Source organism: Mus musculus, chromosome 11 (genome assembly GCF_000001635.26).
Source record: "Mus musculus strain C57BL/6J chromosome 11, GRCm38.p6 C57BL/6J".
In the NCBI taxonomy this organism is placed as follows: domain Eukaryota; kingdom Metazoa; phylum Chordata; class Mammalia; order Rodentia; family Muridae; genus Mus; species Mus musculus.
The window spans coordinates 33,527,501-33,545,762 of NC_000077.6; the positions used below are offsets into that span (position 1 = coordinate 33,527,501).

At 43.0% G+C, this 18,262-nt stretch overlaps 1 long non-coding RNA gene across 2 annotated transcripts, besides 1 other annotated feature; it reads right to left on the minus strand.

Annotated features, from left to right (window-relative positions):
* Positions 1-16,005: part of a transcriptional cis regulatory region, noted in NCBI's record as "EC(Ranbp17) region targeted for CRISPR interference", that runs on past the window's edge. NCBI's record gives its function as "positively regulates Ranbp17 expression (moderate effect) in mouse ES cells" and the evidence as "EXISTENCE:mutant phenotype evidence [ECO:0000015][PMID:27895109]".
* Positions 13,468-17,135, minus strand: Gm36005. Of its 2 annotated transcripts, none has more exons than XR_872360.2 (3): positions 16,753-17,135; positions 14,518-15,067; positions 13,468-13,815 (listed from the first exon to the last, which is right to left on the minus strand). It is a non-coding gene; the product is annotated as a predicted gene, 36005 (long non-coding RNA). The 2 variants fall into 2 exon arrangements; XR_872362.2 differs by having other exon boundaries at positions 14,518-15,170.
* Between the last annotated feature and the right edge of the window lie 1,127 nt (positions 17,136-18,262).

Sequence of the window (18,262 nt, forward strand, 5' to 3'; positions counted from 1 at the left end):
CTCCATTGAGTTGCAAATGGCAGAACTTAGGAGGTGCAGGAAGCTGGAAAACAACAGAAACTATGTAGCCACTCAGAAAGAGGGCAGGGCCACAAAGATGCAAACATCTAGGAAGGGGTATGTCATGAGGCCAGCCATATTATTCCTTAGTGATCTAGAAGCTAATATGCAACTGAATAAATACACACACACATGCCACAGACCCTCTGGGTCCCTTTGTCTGCGTGGAACGGGTCTCTAGTCGCGGGTGGGCAAAGCGTAGGATGAATTGACAGACAGATGCACACAGGAGAGGTTGTGTGGAATCTGAATGTAATTTTTCAAATCGAACATCAGACTTTTTATGCAGAATACAATAAGGAAGTTGGGTGACATACCTGCAAGGTACAAATGAGGTAACCGGATGCTTAATGACTCTTACACAGAACAGAGGAATGAAATCGCAAAGACTGGCAGGAACTGGGCAATAAAATAACTTAGACAGAGTCAGCCCTATCTAAGGTCAGCTATAGTCTTAGAAGCCAGGTGTGAGATCTTTTCACTCCTAGGGCTAGGGCTTTCACACCCAAGTCATGGTTCTAACTAGGGAGTTCCGTTCTAGCTAACCATCTCATGAATAATGCAATACTCTAAAACCGCAGCCCCATCTACTTCCTAAACCATTGTAAATTCCTGTATATGGGTGTAACTCAGCTATAGTTCTAAGTATCTATTCTGGTTTCTCCTACGGTCAGAAACTTCTTTCTTCCTTGGTGATGGTAGATTCCTGTGAAGGGCAGTGACCTAACTTTTACTCAAAGTGATAGTGTAATACCAGGGGCAATACTGAATTCCAAACCCAAGGTCTTGCTCAAGGACGTTCTAGGACTGTTGGAACACTGGCTTTAGCTATGTCAGAATTCAATATTAAAAGGCACTTATAATAGGATAATCCTAAAAGAGAGCACGTGGATCCATACACTAGACTAACTCGGGAATGGAAAATTAATGTATGGGTTAGAGAGAACGCCAGACTCCAGGAGTGAGTTTCTGTGAAACTCTTCTGCCTCAGTGAGTAGCTTCCAAGCCTCTCGGCTTGTCAAGCTGACTCAACCAGAGCGCGTGGCACACACACACTTATTAAAGTGACAGAAATAAATATACCAGACATCTGGTTTTGATTATGTGTTTCACTTGAGTGAAAAAACTTAAAAACAATGTCAATCTGTGACCCTCTGGAGATAGGATTATGACAGGAATGAGATGTCATGAAAATAATAATACAGAAAAGTAAGAGCCCTTTGCAGATAACCCACCACGAGGTAAGAAGGAGGAAAACCAGCAAAGAGAAAAAGGTGTCCAGGGATAGCATGCCATTCCTGCAGGGCATGTCAGAGTCTCAGTGTCTTCAATAGGGGTCCCTCAGCCTTGTTTTCTTTCTGGAATCCTATGAGGCAAGTGGTCAGGTTTCATCTTCTGAGTGACAAAGTGGGGGACCTTTCTGTTGGGACATTAACTTATCTGAGAGTTACAATCTTCAGATAACACACATACCCCTTAGCTCAGATAAATTTTACATTACAATTGATAGCAAGAAAACACAATCCTTATTTGAAGCTTGACTCTGACATCACCAGCAAGTGACCTCAGGTAAACTCACCAACTTGATCTTAAAATTTCCTGTAAGTTAGGAAAATTGTTGCTGAGTTGTGATGACGACAAAATTAGATCCGTATGCAAGAGCATCCGAGGGAGCTGGAGACCTTAATAAATAGCATCGTTGTTTTGTTTTGTTTTTTCATTAGTTCATAGCAATCAATAGTTATAGCAAAAGTGAGTCCTCTTAGAATAATTAAGTTACTCTGGCCCAGTAACCTTTGGCCAAATATTACTCTGAGAATATTGTATTGGCTTGCTTTAGACTCTTGCTAAGTGACCTAGCTGTTGCCTGAGAAACAGTGACTTAAACGAGACGCATGGATTTCTGCCTAAGTGTGATAGATGAGGCCAGATAACAGAAGGGAAAGGGGGAAGCTCATGGAAGAGGGAGGAAAGGGAATTGACTTTGGTTTTTCCGAGGGTGAGTGTCATTTTTCTTTGATTTGACACCATGTCTTCTTTGATCACTTGAGGTCTAGGTATCAAATACCACGGCATGCTTCATAAAAGCAGCAGGCTTGACCGGGAGGGGAGGAGGGGTGTGGTTGAAAGGTTCAGAGATAGGGAGGGAAGAAAGAGGTAGTGCTTAGCACCAGTTGCCAGCCTGGAGAGGAACAGCCATGACACAACAGTGTGCAGACTGATGGAGGAGGCAGGACAGGAGTATCTGGAGACACATACTGGGATTCAAGCCCCTCCCCTCCCCTCCCCTCCCACTGGTTAGTTTCCTTTCAAACCTCACAACTCCAACCTTAACCCAAAGAGCTAGCCTATGATGCAGCTATTTAAAGCCCTCATTTGACAAATGAGGAAATATAAGCAGAGAGGCAACATAATAATTTGTCCACAGTTGAAGTCTCAGCCGAGTGGAGATTTGTGCCGGGGTGAATCTCGTGTCTAAGTCCATCGGCTTTCCCTGTTCTTTCACTCTCTCTTTCCCAGGACATGATTCATCTTTATGAAATAAGTGCATGCAATCTTTTGTGAGGCATAATGCAGTGTATAAATCTGGGACATTTTAGGCATTATTTCACATTTGAAAACCAAAAGACACCTAAATGTCAGAGGAGTGGTGAGAGTCAGGTAACACTAAATGCATTTCGTTTGCTTTTTGCTGGTGGGACAGTCGGAAAGATAAGGTGAATGTGGGGCTGAAGTGGAGAGCCGAGGAGACCAGTGGAAAGGTGGTGAGTTTTAGCATTTCAAGAGAAAAGCATAATAGTCATATTACTTCGTGGTACTAGAAAAATGCTCAGTCTCCGAATTTGTTTCCTACATTATAAAATTGTATGTGTATAATGGGATCTTTCTGAGTTTTAAACTAAATGTCCCAGACGCTGCTTTAGCTTTGACCATGACAGCACAACTCCATGCCCCTTTCTTTTATTAACAGCCTACAGGCAGAGGAAACACAGCACACAGGCCCATCACCTGAGAAGCCACTGTCCAAGCGTGTGCTGACTCAAGTCGATGTCTAGTCTGAATCTCCAGCAAGCGCCCAGGTGAAGCCTTAGAGCTGACCCGAGCCGCGCCCGCAGTGAGAACATACGCTCCTGCTGTAAAATTAAACATCTATGCTTTGCAGAGAGGTAGGGGTGCATGTCTTTAATCCCAGCACTCAAGAAACAGAGGCAGGCAGATCTCTGTGCGTTTAAGGCCAGCCTGGTCTACAGAGTGAATTCCAAGACAGCCAAGGTAACGTGGAGAAAAACAAACAAAAAACAAAAACAAAATCAACAACAACAACAAAAATTTACACTTTTCGATCAACTATCAGCATGTGTTTAGCAAGTATGTGCTTTGTGAACAGTTGGGCAATGGGGCAAAATATAAGCCATATTTACATCTCTTTCAGGATTTTTAAAATCTGAAGAGAATGTAAATGCTTGAAACAGTAAGATATTATATCGAGGAGCTATGAGGCTTCTTTATAGTTGGGCGAGGAGAAAGTATCACAGTAACTCTCTGCCTGCAGATGGATACCATGAGAGTGGACACTCTGATTCCGAGCTGGGGCACGGTAGGGAATCAGTTTTCTTATTTTAGAAGTATGGGAATGGGTTGTAGAGGCTTAATGACACACCCAAGGTCACCCAACCCTTAAGCCAAAAGAGCTGGAAATAAAATCTGTGAAGTTCCATGAGAGACAGAGTTAAGCCACTGATCTTGGTAGTACTATGCTGTGGCGGTATGGGTGTTCCTGAAGGTGACGAAGGTGCTGATAGTAATGCGGAAGATTGTGTAGGGACTCTTTTCCTTAACAAAAACCATCTCTGCTATCTTTTTTTTTTTTTTTTTTACTAGTGTAGTTTATTCTGGATGTAGGAGAAAGACTGAGTGGCTTCAATCTATAAAACTAGGACAAAGAGAGGGCCTGGGGCATCCCAGTGTGCTCTTGGCCTGTTTGGGTCTTCCCCGTGTGCAGTAAAGAGGACAGAAGCAAAGAATCCACACTGAACTCACGAGCGAGGGTACAAAAATACACAGGAGTTCCACTGAACGCATCTGGCAAGCATTTCGTCTTCCCTTAAATAAAATAAATTCCCTTAATAAAGCCAATGGAGGCAGAGTTGGTGGTGGGGGGTGAGGGGTAAAGAGGACAGGAATGATTTATGTCAGGGCCAGAAGAAGCCCTTGACGGCTCAGAACGACCTATTTGGAACTGTTCAATCTAAAGCCAAGTTATACACTGGTTTCCCTTCTTGTGCCAATCTTACATTTAAAAAAATATAACTTTTATGAATATCATCATTAGTGCTATAAGCACAGGGAAGTATAAGTTAATTCTACAGTAAAGTGATTATTAAATCCATTAGTCATATACTGGGAATCCATAATTAACTTATTCGCCAGCATCAAGTAAATGATTCTACTGTGTGCTTTAAGAAAGCAATTGTTCACTAATATGCAAAATACAGCAGAACTATTAGATCATAAAGCCATGCAATCTTATAATTAAATTATAAATTTTACATATTTTAATAATGTGCTTTATATACTTTAATTGTTTTCTACGCAAGATTAAAAGGAGGTGCCATGGTTTTTCTCAGACATATTATATCTTGACCTGAACTATGCAATACTTAATAATAATTGATGAGTATCTACCAGGGATGACAGCAGTCTTTCAGGAACAGCAGATATTTCTTTGGACTATTCCAAAGAATTAAAATGAAGGTATGCATTAGTTTTAAGTGGAGTCACAGCTATACCCTTGGGCTTTCTTTGTTTCCCCCCCCCCCTTTGCTGTTATAACCACCATAGGCATCCACATTCTATTTGCAGGCCACATCAATGGACTGGCCCCTATTCTAACTGCCTTAGTTGTATGTGTGGAAAAAGGCAACATGCACATTAAATTCTCTGCAGGGAACTTGTGCACCCACATGAGCCATCTGTTGTTGTTATTGTATTCTGGATTAAATAATGATGCCATTATTCTCCATGTGCAGAATTAAATGTATTTGAAAGAACTGGGAAATACCACAGATCTGTGTTATGGGGAGTTGTTTCAGTTTTTCTAAATCCTGATTGCTGCAGAGGGTCCCCCTTTCTTTTCCTTTGGATAGTGCTAAACTCTTGCTGGCATGGTTACTCTATCCCAGCCCGCTTCCAGTTTCTAGAAGTAATGTGCATAGAAGATGCCCTGTGCCTGAGGAGGGTAAATGGTTCACTTATTCCTCCAGTCATTCAGCAAACATATAGAGAATATAGCAGACACTCGACCCTGAGCTCAGCGTTAGAGGTATAGGGTTGAAAGGAGGGATGGTATTATTTGACTTGGGCCCAGGAATAAGCCCAACTTGTACTGGATGTTTTAAGCACATTAGCCTGCCCATGCTTGCTATAACAACACAGCACGGTGTGGTGACTTGAGAGAAATCCATGTTTTCGCTTGTTTTGTTTTGTTTTTCGAGACAGAGTTTCTCTGTGTAGCTCTGGCTGTCCTGGAATTCACTTTGTAAACCAGGCTGCCCTCGAACTCAGAAATCCACCTGTCTCTGTCTCCCAAGTGCTGGGATCAAAGTTATGTGCCACCACTGCACTGTGAAATCCATTTTTCACAACTTCATAGCTTTGAAGTCCAAGGTCAACGTGCTCAGCACACTTCTTGTAGATTAGAATCACCTGAAGATCCCTTAGGCCTGGAGTTAGAAATGCGTGTCAGCTGCCATGTGAGTTCTGGGAATGGGTCCTCTTGGTCACCAGGCCATCTCTCCAGCCCTGTTTTATCCTGTGCCTTCATCTCAGCCACACTCTCACTTACTGCAGGTTTATTATTCATATCCAGCTGCTGGTCAAATGTATCCGATGGCTGTTAACAGGGAGAGAGAGAGAACATGCTCATACAATGTTTACTATTGCATAGTTCTATGTGATTGTTCCATTTTATTATTGTTGTCCTTAAACTTAATTTGTAAAATCAGTTTTATCACAGGTATGTATTGGAAGAAAATGGTGTATGCAGATTTAGTGCTAACCATGATTCTGGGTATCTTCTTGTAACAGATCTTGAGAGAGTGTTAGGTCTCAAACCCAGGACAGGTTATAGGGCGTGGCTGCCATGCCCCACCCTCTACCCTAAACTTCTCCAAGCCCCAGGGCTGGGGTGCTTCCCTCAATTGACCTTCATTGTTTTATTCCAGTCATTTGGTTACCAGGCCCTTTTGTTTACCCTTTACTCTCCCGCCTCTTGTCCCCTCCCTGGCTGGCTCAGGACTCTTCCACTTGTCCTTGCCTCTAGCTTTGTTCTCCCTTTTTTGTTTTTTTTTCTCGAGACAGGGTTTCTCTTTATAGCTCTGGCTGTCCTGGAACTCATTTTGTAGACCAGGCTGGCCTCGAACTCAGAAATCCGCCTGCCTCTGCCTCCCGAGTGCTGGAATTAAAGGTGTGCGCCACCATGCCTGCCACTTTGCTCTCCCTTTTATCTACAATAAACCTCCTCCTCTTCTTTCTCCTTACCCATTCTCTTGCTCCTCCTCCCTCCCACCTGGGAGCCTTCAGGCCCCCCCTTTTTTCCCACTCATTGAGGTGACTATTGCATTCACCTTCTAAAGGCAAGATCTTGGTACCTTCCTACTTCAAAATCTCAGACTTGAGTAAAGGAATTATGATTTGAGTACAGATTTTCACATACATATGGCTGTCATGTTCCAGAACCTGGAATGGGAAATGTGAAAAGAGGATGATGATGATGATGGCAGCTTGATAGGGATGTGTAGATATGGATCAGTTGAGGTACTGCACATAGAAGTAAGTTACAAGTCAGATCTAGAAGCCAATTGGCCTACTGGGTTGCAGTTTGTCTTCTCTGTCTTGGAATGCAGATTAAAATAGTCCTTACTTCTTAGACTATTATAAGGATTAGATGAGTCAATTTAACAAAAAGTTTGTGACAGGATCTGGCACATCATAACAATGGTGGCTTATAATAATAGTAATGGAATAATAATAATAATAATAATAATAATAATAATAATAATATGTGGTGGCTTGAATATGCTTGGTGTGCCTTGTTGGAGGATGTGTGTCATTGTAGGCGGGGCTTTGAGTGCTCAAGCTCCACCCACTGTGGAAAACAGAGCCTCCTTAGTTAAGATTGCTGCTGCCTGCAGAAGCCAGACTCCTCCTGGCTATCTTCAGATCAAGATGTAGAACTCCCGGCTCCTCCTGCCCCATGTCTGCACACTGCCATGATGATAACAGACTGAACCTCTGAAACTGTAAGCCAGCCCCAATTAAATAAATGTTTGCCTTTATAAGAGTTGCCAGCCGGGCGTGGTGACACCTTTAATCCCAGCACTCGGGAGGCAGAGGCAGGCGGATTTCTGAGTTCGAGGCCAACCTGGTCTACAAAGTGAGCTCCAGGACAGCTAGGGCTATACAGAAAAACCCTGTCTCGAAAAAAACAAACAAACAAACAAACAAACAAAAAGAGTTGCCTTGGCTCTTTAAGCTCTCACCTTTCTTACTCTCCTCTCTAGCCCTCCTCTCTCTCTCCCTTCCCCCCTCTCTCTACATGACCATGGCCAGCCTCTCTTTATACCTTCTCTCTTTCCCCCTGCCTTTCTACAATAGAGCTCTAAAACCATTATTAAAAAAAAAAAAAAAAAAAAAAAAAAAGAGCCGGGTGTGGTAACACAGGTCTTTAATCCTAGCACTCGGGAGGCAGAGGCAGGCAGGCGAATTTCTGAGTTCGGGGCCAGCCTGGTCTACAGAGTGAGTTCCAGGATAGCCAGGGCTACACAGAGAAACCCTATCTTGAAAAACAACAACAACAAAAAAAGTTGCCTTGGGCTGGAGAGATGACACTGACTGCTCTTCCAGAGGTCTTGAGTTCAATTCCCAGCAACTGCTAGGTGGCTCACAACCATCTGTAATGGAATCCGAGGTCCTCTTCTGATGTGTGTCTAAAGTCAGCTACAGTGTACTCGTATACATAAGATAATTTTAAAAGACTCAAAAAAATATATTTAAAGAAAAAGAGTTGCCTTGGTCATTGATGGTGTCTCTTCATAACAATGAAAATCCCAACTTAGACATATGGTGTGTGTGTGTGTGTGTGTGTGTGTGAGAGAGAGAGAGAGAGAGAGAGAGAGAGAGAATTGGTCGTTGTAGTATTTAACCACTGTTCCTAGAATGCATCTGTTGATGGATTCACACTGCTTGGAGCAGCAATCCTTGGAGCGTTTCCACCTATCTCCAGTTTTCCTTGAACATAACTGATAAACCAGGTGCCGAGTGAGTGCTCTGAGAAGTAACTGTTGTGAGGGCTCCTCAAAAAAAAAAAAGCTGTGCAGGAGAAACAAGAGTGTTTGGCCCTGGAAATCTAGGGCTTTTCTCTGCCTGGCTGTATGGAGAGACCATGGGAATGTAGAAACAACAGAGGGCTGCTGGATGCCACAGAGCTCTTCCAAAGGATTCAGCTTTTTACCCAGGGGAAGATAATGGAGCCCAAGGAAGAACCCACTTAGAAAAGGGAAATGTGTGAAGAATTCAGGTCCCACCAGGCCTCCTTACTTGGATCCTCCTACTCTCTGACAATCTAAAACAATCTAAACAATCCAAACTAAACTTGGCTTCTGAAAATTGGCTGACAGAGCAAGGGCTTGTTTAATTTGAGTTTTGGACACAATTTGTGGCAGCTCCATTATTGACACATGGGGGACTTAGCTCTGTCCTGTTTATATAACAGTAGTTGATAGATAGTGACTTCATAGTTGGATATTTATGAGAGCTTTCATTTCAAATAATATAGTTTTGGCCTTTGGCAATGTTAAGGCTCTTACCTCTTATTATGGAGAAGCTAAATCTTTGGGATATTGTAACTGTAACTGCAGGGTCCCTTTGATCTACCTGGAAGAACTGCAAAAGTTAATATTTTTGAAAGCAATGGAAGCTTTATTATAAAAAGTCTCATTGGGAAGTTATCTGTCCCTAAAACATATAGGCTCCCAGAAGGTCAGATGGATAAAAGAGCAACTTTTCATCGTCTTTTTCCCCTTATGATTCCTATCCCATAACAAGGTAATTTAAAAGGAGCAGCAGGGAGGGAGGTGGGAGTCTCTAGCTTTCCTTTAGAGAAACCTAGTACCTTGTCCTCCAGCTAGGTCCCAGTTCTGAGGAAAGCTGCTGCCAAAGTCCATTGTTCATAGTTCAAGGACAATAGCCCCATCTGTGTCAGGTATGAGGCTTCTGCTGACAAATGCTGTCCCATCCCTGAAAACAACGACTGTACTTGGGGTGGCCTTCTTCGCTCCAGCTCTGAGAGCACATCCTATTCAACAGCATTGAGATCCTTGGGATTCTGTGGGTTTTAAATCTTGGAAATATGATGGGAGAGTCTCGGTAGTAAGGAAATTACTGGTTAAGATTAGATGGTGTTAATCCCTCTGCCGGAAAATAAGATCATGCCTTAGGGTTTCCATTGCTGTGAAGAGACACGATGACCAAGGCAAGTCTTATAAAGGACAACATTTAATTGGGGCTGGCTTACAGGTTCCGAGGTTCAGTCCATTATCATCAAGGTGGGAGCATAGCTGTGTCCATGGCTCAGGAGTTGCTGAGAGTTCTACATTTTGATCTGAAGGCTGCTAGGAGAAGGATCTCAAAACCCACCCCTAAAGTGGATACACTTCTTCCAACAAGGCCACACCTCCTAATAGTGCCACTCCTTGGGCCAACCATAGTCAAACCACCACAGATGACTACCACGATTTTGAGCCAAATTTGAAGCAAACTTGATTTTTATTGGAGTGCAACGCCAGAGATGAGACCAGTGACTGCCTCTTAAGAAGGGTTAAAGAGAGCAGCCCTTAGGACTCTTTTAAGGAGTAAAATCACTAGCCATTCAAAGCAGATTTACAGAAGACAATAGAGCTTTAAGGAAACAGAAAAACACAAACAAAACACAAAAGCCAGCCTTCATCAAGTAGTCAACTTGTGATTAGGGAGGGATTAGGGAAGGGTTAGGCGTTCCCCCAAATCAAGGTCATAGGTTGGGGCCAGTCAGGTTCCAGGAAACAGACAGAAGCTTACTTTTAACAATACAACATAATGGCTCCTGCCTTCAAAATGGAGTCAGGCAGATTTCTCAGTGGGCAATAGCCCTAGCTGTGTCAGGTCAGAGGCTAATGCTGCCCCATCCTTGAAGACAACCGTGGCACTTGGGGCGACTTTCTTTGCTTCAGCTCTGAGAGCTTATCCTATATAACAATTCTCTTCACAGATGGACCCTAGGAGTCTGTAGAGAAGTGCCAGGTTGCTCTCTGCAGCTCTCTGGAAAGGAAAGGGGTGGAGCGAAAGGCTGAGAAACAAAAGCTGTCTGAGTTGGGGAAAACACATCAAGAGCTAAATGACTAGACAAACAACAAAACAAAACAAAAAACAGACAAAAAACCCAACCCAACCAAACCAACCCAAACTGGGCATGAAGCAAGGGCAGCAGACAGCTTAGTAGAGGCCTTAATCTTTCTCATTCATGTTTTAATAATGTAGAAAATTAAACAGGGCCCAGAGCAACTGCTCGCTCTTTGGAGAGATCAGTGAGAGAAGCTATACTTGGAACTGGCGCTGAAGTCCCAACCACCATTACTCCAGACTCGGACTGTATTCGGGGATAAGGCCTGTAGAGGGATGATTATGTGGAAATAAGAGCATTAGAGTGGGTTCAAATCCACAGTATCTCTGTAAGAAAAAGAAAGTTAGACATAGAACAAATATAATGAGAAGCTTGTGTAGAGACAGGAAAAAGATAGTCACCTATGAGCTAAGGATAGAAGTTTTAGAAGAAACCGTGGCTCAAGGACTTCAACCTTACTGTGACACACACTTGCTTTGTTGATAGACCAAAATGCCTGGGGGAAAAAAATCAGCTTAAGGGAGAAGGGTTTATTTTTGGCTCATGGTCTAAGGTTATCCTGGTGACAGGGGTTTGAGGTAGCTGGTCACATTGTATCTGTAGGAGGAAGCAGCGGAGACTTTCTCCTTCTTATTTAGTCTGGGACCCTAGACTACAAGATGGTGCTATGTCCACACTCAGTATGGATCATCCCACCTCAACCCCATCTAGATGATCCCTCACACACAACCTAGAGGCTAGCCTGATCTAAGGGCATACCCAGAGGCTTGTCCTCTAGATCCCATTAAGCTAGATGATCTAGATGATCCCTCACACACATAACCCAGAGGCTAGCCTGATCTAAGGGCATACCCAGAGGCTTGTCCTCTAGATCCCATTAAGCTGACAACTAATATTAACCATCACAGCTAATGAACTGAATTGTTGGACAATAAATTTCTGTTGAGCTACCCAACCTATGGAATTTATTATGGTGGTGCCAGCAAACTCTTGAGTTGTTTGGAGGAAGAAAGGGAAGAGAAAAAAATTAATTTACAACCATGCAAATCACCAAATACAGGTGGTGCCACTTAAAGGAAGATTTATCTTTAAATTATGTATATGTGTGTGTTGGGAGGCATTACATGCATTCAAGTGCAGGTGTCTATGCAGGTCAGAAGTGTTAGACCTCCTTGGAATTGTTAGAGTGCTATAAACCACATTCTGGAGTTATAGATGGTTTATGAGCAGCCCAATGTATGCCCTGGGAACTGAACTTAGGTCCTCTGGAAGAGCAATATATGTTCTTACATGCTGAACATCATATGTTACATGCTGAACATGCATGCCATGGGAACACTTTTCAAAGCATGAAGTACTAAATGTTGAGCCCTGTCATGCTTTGTGCTTGCATTCTTCTACAGGCTGAATCAGGGTTCCCCTGCATAGCTCCCAAAGTCTAATACCTCACGCGAGTTGAAAGGTTAGGTTTCAAAGATATAAACTCAGACTTCTGGCTTTCATCTGTCTTTTGTCTTAATAAGTTTTAAGAAAGAGTTACTTGTCACGATTCCTTTAATATCAAAATATTAAAAAAATCTGGTTCCAAATATATTTTTAGCAAAGACTATGTCTTCCTATTTCCCATACATGTTTCAAGTATCAATGTGGTTCTAACAGAATTTTCTCATATACCTGCCCCACTGTAGTCTATGAAACAAAAGATTTGAACTGCACAGAAAAGATAAAAACCCTTCCTGGGAAATGATAATTAAGTGGAAAATAAGTCTCTAGGGATCCAGCCTTGTGGGCAATATTTAGCAAAACCTTTCTTTTTTTTCCCATTTTTTATTAGGTATTTAGCTCATTTACATTTCCAATGCTATGCCAAAAGTCCCCCATACCCACCCACCCCCAGCAAAACCTTTCTTAAACAACTTTCATATTGTAAACTCTGCTCACTTGAGAGCAAGTTTTAATAAGAGTAAGGCCAAACACTGGTCACCTTCTTGCTTCCTGCTTTGTGATGTGATCTATTTCCTTAAAGACGCCCCCATCATAGTCATCTACCACAACGGGATGCCCCCTTGCCCGAGCCCCACCTTGCTGTTTAGACTTCTCGCACCCATAATTATAAACCATAAACCTTGTTCCTTCAGAGTGTTATCCTGCTTTAGGGATCTTATTACAGGAATGCAAAAACAAACCAATATAAGTGCTTTCTTCTTAAGGACATCTCATGTTCTCCTGCAGCAAGGCATAAGCAAAAAGATTGGATAGGCATGGTGGTGTATGCCTTGAGGCATGAGGATTTCTGTAAGTTCAAGGCCAGCCCGGTCTACATAGCAAGTTTCAGGACAGCCAGAAATACCTAAAGAGATTCTGTCTCCAAAAACAAGCAAGCAAACAAACAAAGAAATAATAGATTGCAGGACTCCTAGAATTTCCCTGGGCCGAGGAATCGTGCAAATCGGTCCCTGTTTCAGTTTTGCAAGGAGCCAGGCTGATATTTATTGTCAGTAGCCTCTATACAGAGTTTGATGTTGCTGTCATCTGTTTATTTTAGAAGAGTTTGGGAATGGTGTAAATGAGAATTAAAAGATTATTATATAAAAGTACAAAAGCCTGGGGGTCCACAGGGTAGGGACTGACATACTAATTAGAAATTCCAGGAACTCTTCACACTTTTAGTGGCACTAATCTTCTACTTCAGCTGTCAGGAGAGAGCAAGTGGGTTTTATTTTAAGCTGTCAGGCCAACTTTAGTGTTTGCTGAGACTTAAAAAAAAGAGAGAGAGAGAGAGAGCATCTGTTTTTGAAAATGGAAACCTGGTGCTTGATACCCACTCTTTGTTTTTAAGATGCTCCTAAATCTAGAGGACTGGATCCATTAGGTGCCAACAAAAGCCAGTTAAACCAGATCCTATGAGCTTTGTTTTGTTTTCCCCAATAATGTGTCTTTTATTTTTATACAGCAACCTCTCAGCGGTAGTCCCAATAAAAAGAGCTATCATTTACCGTGCACCCAGCAGCATGCCAGGATCAGCGGCAGCAAGTGTTCTGTACACCTCGCATCTTTGTGTGCATCAGACATGTTGTATCACTGAAGCCCACGAGGGTGGCTCTCTACAGAGAAGGAAATAAAACTGAATGAGGTTAAACCAGGCCACAGACCTTTGTGATGGAGGGCAGGACCAGGACTTAAACCCAAGTGGACTCAGGTCAACTGCCCCAGTCCACAGATGGAGCTCCTCACAAGGTCAATTCAGCTTGTCCATTTCACGTCCATGTCAGCCTGATGAGCTACTGTTTGGGGGATGGTGAGTCCAGCCAGCTTGTCTAAGGTAGGAAAGAGAAGGAGATGTGCTCCTATTGTTTGTTCTCTTTTCTTTCATCCTTATTATTGTCCAACAGGTTCATATTTGAGAGACTTCTGACAACTTGTAAGAAGTAAGTAAATAAACGTGCTGAATTAAGTCCTACCAAACAGACCAGGTTTGAATCCCAGCTCTTCCCACGAATATAGCCACCAGGCAACCACCTAACTCCAATGAGTCATGACTTCCCTTGTTTGTAAAATGAGTTAATAGCGTCTTAGAGGGTTAGAGTCAGGACAAGAGATAGGCCAGATAAGGTCCTTGGTATGTGGTTGGCTTTTAATAAATTGCTGTTGACTGGTGTCTTTGCAACCAGGACTCCTGCTGTTTTATGTGACTCATAACATCAAGTCTATCTAAAATATTGGAGAAGAAGCAAAATGAGAAGCCACTGGTAGACAGCATTATGGTGATCATTCTTAATATTTTCCCCAAGCAACTGCATACAAGTTGTTTTATGCCAGTGTTCAATCTGGAAAACGTTATAAAACTTTGAGCAGACAATGGCACGCTAGTGCAGTGCTTGCTGAAGCACCATATGCCTTTCTGATAAAGATATAACTTTATTGCTTTTTATGTACTCTCTTGTTTAATACAGTAAGCAAATGGGAGATAATTTGAAATACTTTTACCACCGTTTACAGTGTCAGAACATGCAACTTACCTTTAAGAATGCAAATGATTCATTGCTGGCATTGTGAAGACAACAAATGCATCTTTTTTTTTTTTTGAGACAGGGTTTCTCTGTGTAGCCCTGGCCAAATGCATCTTAAAAACAATCACTTGCATGGTGCCGAAGGGATCAGATTCTTAGGCTCTTCCCTCTGTGGTAATGAAGTGGGATGGTCTTGTGAACTGTATTCTTGGAGCATCTGAGCCGGGTCAAATATATCTTTGTGATCTCTGTAGGTTCTTTCAGAGGCAGGGGGTGAAAAGCTGGCTCCTCTGTGCTTGAAAAGAAGTATTTAAAATTCCTTTGGGAAGAAGAATGATGTTTGATGGCAAAGAGTCCAAAGATACACCCCTGGTTTAGCGGGTAAAATAGTTCTGGCAGAGGGAGAGGGACTGTGGAGTCACAGGTAACAACAGATCATTGCACAGTGTCTTTCTTCATGGAACGGTAGCTTTTCCTTGCACTGATATACCGTAGTCTTATAACCCTGGTTCTTGGTAGACAGAATCTGAGGTGCATGCATTGCATCCTTTTGGGAGAGCTGGCAGGGACCAATGAAGAGAACACTGAGTTGAGGCGGCATGGCTTTTAGACGCGGTTGTGCTGTTTCCTCTGGGATGTATCTTGTGGTCTCTGACCCTTACCTATATTAATATGGGAATAGACTGATTGAACCTCGTGATGTCCTAGCTACTTCTTAAGTCTAACTTTCTAGAGATGTAAATGATGTGTGTGTGATCACGTGTCCAACTCGTTAGCATCCATTTAAATGAATTATGTCACATTTCCAGAACACCTTCATATTTTTAATCTTATTTTTAACCCTCCCACAAACCTGTGAACTAGGAAGGGTAAATGCTTTTGTCCCATTTGATATATTAGGAAACTTAGGCAAATAGAGATTAAGTTAATGGCGGAGTCCAGGTCTCCTGACTCTCATTTCTGGGTTCCTACACTAAATTAAGCTTGGATTAGTCTATTGGGATAAGTGTGAAAGGGTATACAGCTGAATTCTTTGTGGAAAAAAAAGTAAGTTGATAAATTATATTAAATTACTACAGTAGATAGAAAACAAACTTGTATTTCCCTGGTGGAGAATTTGCCTTTGAACCCCACTGTGAAATGGATTAGAACGTTTTGTTAGGATGTAAGCAATGTACAAATGCAGAAAAGGTACCCATCTCATATCCTTCTAAATGGATAATTCCTCCTGGGACTTCTTTACATTCCGAAGATTCATTTATTATTGCATTCTAAGGACTGAGACTTTGAATGCCACTGCATCTGAGTCTACGTTTTATTGGTGGCACCTGTGGTTATCACTTTCCACCCTTTTCCTCTCCGTTTCCTTTGTTCTGCTTCATAGACAAGATTTGATTTATGAACGAGAGCTGTTTGATTCTTCAAGATATAGTTTGGTGAATTGGTTCAATAACTTGTTATTGAAAAGCAAAATCCATCAGGGACGTATCTGCCTACTTCTCAAAGAAGACTCTCTTAGAGACTCTTTATTTACCACCAGCGCCTCAGCCCTGGATTTTATGAGGACATAGCCATAGTTTGTTTGTTTGTCACAGATGTCTGTGAAAGGGTTCAATCTAAAAGACCAGCTTTAAGGCATCCTGTAACATTTGAGAAATTAAACAAATGTCTTAATTCACAAGGTAACGTGCACATCCAGATGGTGAGGCCGTTGCCTTTACTGCAACACAGAGCCGATTGGGGTCAGACTTCCAGAAGCCATAAGAGTGAGAAAGGAGCCTTTAATCCCAGTACTTGGGAGGCAGAGGCAGGCGGTCATTGAACTGGAGGCCAGCCTGGTCTATAGAGAGAGTTCCAGGACATTGGGGCTACACAGAGAAACCCTGTCTCGAGAACCAAACAAGCGAACAAAAGAATGGGAGAGATCAGTGTTTGGAGCTCCCCTCTTTTGAAAGTCAGATCTGAAGCATTACTGTTTCTCAACTATGCTCCTTCTCATTCCTATTTGACAACTCTCCCCAACCCCCAGCCCCCACCCCCGCCCCCACCCCAGCCCCCACCCCCCCATCCCCTCACCTGCCCCCCCCACCTGCCCCCATCCCCACATCCGTCCCGTCAGTTTTTAAAGGAGGCTTTGGAATTGTATACTTGACCTCCTCAAGAGGTTATCTACAAGGCATTCTACCTGCCGTTCCCACCCTCTGTAAAAGCTGAACACTGTCACGTGGGGTGAGGTTTGCTCACCTGGGATGTTCTTTGGTTCCTTCACTTGGTTTTCAACTCAGTGTCTCAAACACCCGGGATTGGAATGAAGAGCAGCTCCGCCCTCGGACACGCCCTCGCTGTTCAGTTGCAGTCTTACATTGGATGCCATTTTGTCCTGCTGCGGTCTTCTCAGACTTAGACTTTTACCTGTTCCTTCTTGACACCGACATAGAAGATTCAAATGAGACAAAGGGGAAAAAAAAAACCCAACCCTGTTTCCCGTCTGCTGCATACATTATTCATGTATTCAGCCAGACTCTTCCTTGTGACAGACACACTGTATAATCTTTCCCTGAAAAGTTCTCCGAAAGTAGTTTTCTTCCAGCTGTTTTCCTTTTGTACCAAGGCATTTGGAGTTGACATCTGTTTATACACACACACACACAAACACACACACACACACACACACGCACGCACGCACGCACGCACGCACGCACATTGGGGGGGGAGACAGAGAGAGAGAGAGAGAGAGAGAGAGAGAGAGAGAGAGAGAGAGAGAGAGAGAGAGAGAGAGGAGAGAGAGAGAGAAGTCCCAGGCCTAGGTTAAGACTCTAGGATCGGGCTGGTGAGATGGCTCAGTGGGTAAGAGCACCCGACTGTTCTTCCAAAGGTCCAGAGTTCAAATCCCAGCAACCACATGGTGGCTTACAACCATCCATAACAAGATCTGACTCCCTCTTCTGGTGTGTCTGAAGACAGCTACAGTGTACTTACATATAATAAAAAATAAATCTTTAAAAAAAAAAAAAAAGACTCTAGGATCGGTTGCCTATAACGCAGCACTGTGCACTGATGGCTCTTATGGTGAGTAAGATGTGGGAAGCATGGCTTTAAAGCATGTGTGCCCAAGCCCTTGACACCATCTCCAGAGTGAATGAGTCTCTAGGACAGTGGTTTTCAACCTGTGGGTCTCAACCCCCCACAGGGGTTGCACATTTATATTGCAGTTCATGAGAGTAGCAAAGTTACAGTTACAAAGTAGTGATGAAATAAACTTTCTGGTTAGGGGGTGTCTTAGACAGGGTTTCTATTCCTGCACAAACATCATGACCAAGAAGCAAGTTGGGGAGGAAAGGGTTTATTTGGCTTACACTTCCAAATTGATGTTCATCACCAAGGAAGTCAGGACTGGAACTCAAGCAGGTCAGAAAGCAGGAGCTGATGCAGAAGCCATGGAGGGATGTTCCTTACTGGCTGGCTTCCCCTGGTTTGCTCAGCCTGCTCTCTTATAGAACCCAAGACTACTAGCCCAGAGATGGTCCTACCCATAAGGGGCCTTTCCCCCTTGATCACTAATTGAGAAAATGCCTTACAGTTGGATCTCATGGAGGCATTTCCTCAACTGAAGCTCCTTTCTCTGTGATAACTCCAGCTGTGCCAGGTTGACACAAAACTAGCCAATACAGGGGGTCACCACAATATGAGGAACTATATGTATTAAGGGCTGTAGCATTAGAAAGGTTGAGCACCACTGCTCTAGAATTGTCTA